Genomic DNA, 3,391 nt, shown 5'->3' on the forward strand with positions numbered 1-3,391 from the left:
GAAAAAAAAAAAAAAAAAGAGCTTGGGATATAATTCAGGAGCCTAGGGGCAGGGGAATTATCTCATTTAAAGTAATACAGGATCTGTAGAAGTCTTTACAAACTTCTTACAGAAGTTAGGTTCGGGTGTAAATAGAACCATATCATATACTGAAACTAGACAGTAGTCATTGATAGAAATATTGGCATTTCAAAATGCAAACACTGAATGTAAAGGAGCGATCAGATCACTGAAAGCAGGAAGAGCCCTGATAGACAAATGGATAAAGGGGTCAACTGGTATTGGTTCTCAAAAGAATATCATAGGCCGGGGCTGGAGAGATGGCTCAGTGGTTAAGAGCACTGACTGCTCTTCCAAAGGTCTTGAGTTCAAATCCCAGCAATCACATGGTGGCTCACAACCATCCGTAATGAGATCTGATGCCCTCTTCTGAAGTGTCTGAAGACAGCTACAGTGTACTTAATATAATAAAAATAAATAAATCTTTAAAAAAAAAAGAATATCATAGGCCAAATCATAGCTAGAAATTTCGGGGATCAAAATATTCAATACTTTAATTGTAGTGAGTTTGGCCATTTCCAAAGAAATTGTAAGGCTATTTGGAGCTCAAAATAGCAGGTACATTAGCTCTAGAGAATATGGTATTCGTAGAAGAGAACAAGCAAGTTGTGGTTGCTATGAGCCACAAAGGCTTCCAGTGTGTTGTAGCTGCTGTGCAAAGGGCAAACTTTGGTCTAAGGATTGTCAGTCTAAGAGAGACATAATGAGGTAACCTCTTGCCACCAGGAAACAAACCAAAGGGCCTGTCATCTCAAGGCCCTGAAGTGAACAATATGAGTCACTTTCCTTCCATCAGTTAGTCCCAAATAGTCAAGAAAATCAAAATGGAGTATTTCTGATCTTATACATGCTACAGAAGGAAGTGCAGCTTTGGAGCTGGCCACAGACAACCTTCTAACACTATCCTCAAAAGTTGAATGTTACAAGTTAACCACTAGCATTTATGGTTTACAACTGGCTTACCCTCAGAGACAGTGGGAATATTCTTGGGAAGAAATGGATTAACTTCTCAAGGATTTATTGTGCATCCAGATATAGTAGATGGGGATAGCAAGGAAGAAATAAAAATCATGGCAAATGTGAAAAAAAAAAGAGATGCAAATTGATGCAGGGGACAGAATTGTTCAACTGCTGTTGTTTCTTTACATGAAGGGCAAAGCCACTCCAGTAGAAAGGACAGGAGCATTTGGGAGTACTGGAATGTGTGATCAGGCAAACAGTGGTTAATGATCAAAGAACCAAATTGATAGTACGAATGAATGGTGTGGACATAGAAGGTTTGGTGGGTACAGGAGCTGATCTTAGTATACTTTCCCAAAACTCTTGGAATCCAGATTGGCCACTTCAGAAGGTTTACACACAATTTATAGGAATTGGTAAATTATCATGTATAAGACAAAGTGTCCAATGGATTACCTGTGTAGGACCAGAAGGGCAAACAGGGAAGTGGAGACCTTATGTGGCTGGCATACCCATAAATTTATGGGGAGGGATCTTCTACAAAAGTGGGTTACTCAAATTAATATTCCTAAAGTTCCAAGCTGGGCAGTAGTGGCGCACGCCTTTAATCCCAGCACTTGGGAGGCAGAGGCAGGCAGATTTCTGAGTTTGAGGCCAGCCTGGTCTACAGAGTGAGTTCCAGGACAGCCAGGGCTATACAGAAAAACCCTGTCTTGGAAAACCAAAAAAAAAAAAAAAAAAAAAAGAGGAAAAGAAAACACCTGGAATTCCAGGACAGCAAATGAGGAAATTAGGGGTGAATGCTCCTGGGGAAGATATGCCCACTATCCAAATGCAGGACATCACAGCAGAGATTGAGTTTACAAATTTATAAAAGAAGCCACTGTTGATATACCAACAGCCTTGCCCCTAAAATGGCTATTAATCTGGCCTGTCTGGCAAGAGCAGTGGCCCATAACAAAAGAAAAATTGCAGGCACTTGAACAATTGGTACAAGAGCAGCTGAAAGCTCAACATAGAGAAGAATCTACCAGCCAATGCAATTCCTCTGAGTTTGTTGTAAAAATGAAATCAGAAAAATGGAGGATTTTAATGGATTTAAGAGCAATTAAGAAGGTAATTCAACCAACGGGTCCTTTGTGGGCTGGCCTTCCTTTATCTTCTTTGTTACCCAAACCGTGGACTATAATAGTAATTGATTTGAAAGACTGTTTTTTCCTCAGTTCCCTTGCATGAGAAAGGTAAGGAAAGGTTTGCTTTGTCAGTACCTAATCTGAAACATAATCATCCACTACAAAAATATGTTAAATAGTCCAACTTTATGTCAGTATTTTGTGCAAATAAATCATTTACTTGTACAACAAATTAGAAATAACTTGTAAGCAATTCCCTTGATCTATCATTTATCATCATATAGATGACATTTTGTTGGCTGAGTCTGACAAAGATCTTTTAGAGAATATGTTTAAAGTAACACAGAGAATTCTGCCATGCTGGGAGTAATAGACTGCTCCAGAAAAAAATACAAAGAGGAGATTCACTTAGTGAATTTGGGTTATAAAATCAGTCAACAAAAAATTCAACCACAAAGGGTACAGATGCATAGGGAGCAACTGAAATCTCTTAATGGTTTTATAAAACTAATATGGGAGATATTAACTGACTAAAGTCTACAACTGGATAAAGTTGTAGTATGAGTTAAGCAATTTCTTTCAAACATTACAAGGAGATTCAAATTTAAACAGTCCAAGATGTCTAACAACTGAAGCAAAGGAAAAAGAGTTAATTCTTGTAGAACAAAGACTGCAAGATGGGGGCTGGTGAGATGGCTCAGCGGGTAAGAGCACTGACTGCTCTTCCAAAGGTCCTGAGTTCAGATCCCAGCAACCACATGGTGGCTCACAACCACCCATAATGAGATGTGACGCCCTCTTCTGGTGCATCTGAAGACAGCTACAGTGAATTTCGCTGGAGCGAGCAAGGCCAGAGCGAGGAGCAAGCAGCGAGCAGGGCTGGCAGAGGTCCTGAGTTCAATTCCCAGCAGCCACACACATGATAGCTCACAGCCATCTGTATGTACAGCCTCAGTGTACTCATACACATAAAATAAATAAAATAAGTCTTTAAAAAAAAAAAGACTGCAAGATGTATATGTGGATTAAATTGACCCAAAATACAAATTGATTGTATTTTGGTCATTTTGCCTTCAATTCATTCTCCTACTGTGGTCATTATGCAAAGGAAAGATAGCATTTTGAAATGGATTTTCTTAACTCATAAACAAAGTAAAAAATTGAAGACATGCTGGGCAGTGGTGGCACATGCCTTTAATCCCAGCATTTGGGAGGCAGAGGCAGGCAGATTTCTGAGT

The sequence above is a fragment of the Mastomys coucha genome, unplaced genomic scaffold (genome assembly GCF_008632895.1).
Source record: "Mastomys coucha isolate ucsf_1 unplaced genomic scaffold, UCSF_Mcou_1 pScaffold22, whole genome shotgun sequence".
Taxonomy (NCBI): Eukaryota; Metazoa; Chordata; class Mammalia; order Rodentia; family Muridae; genus Mastomys; species Mastomys coucha.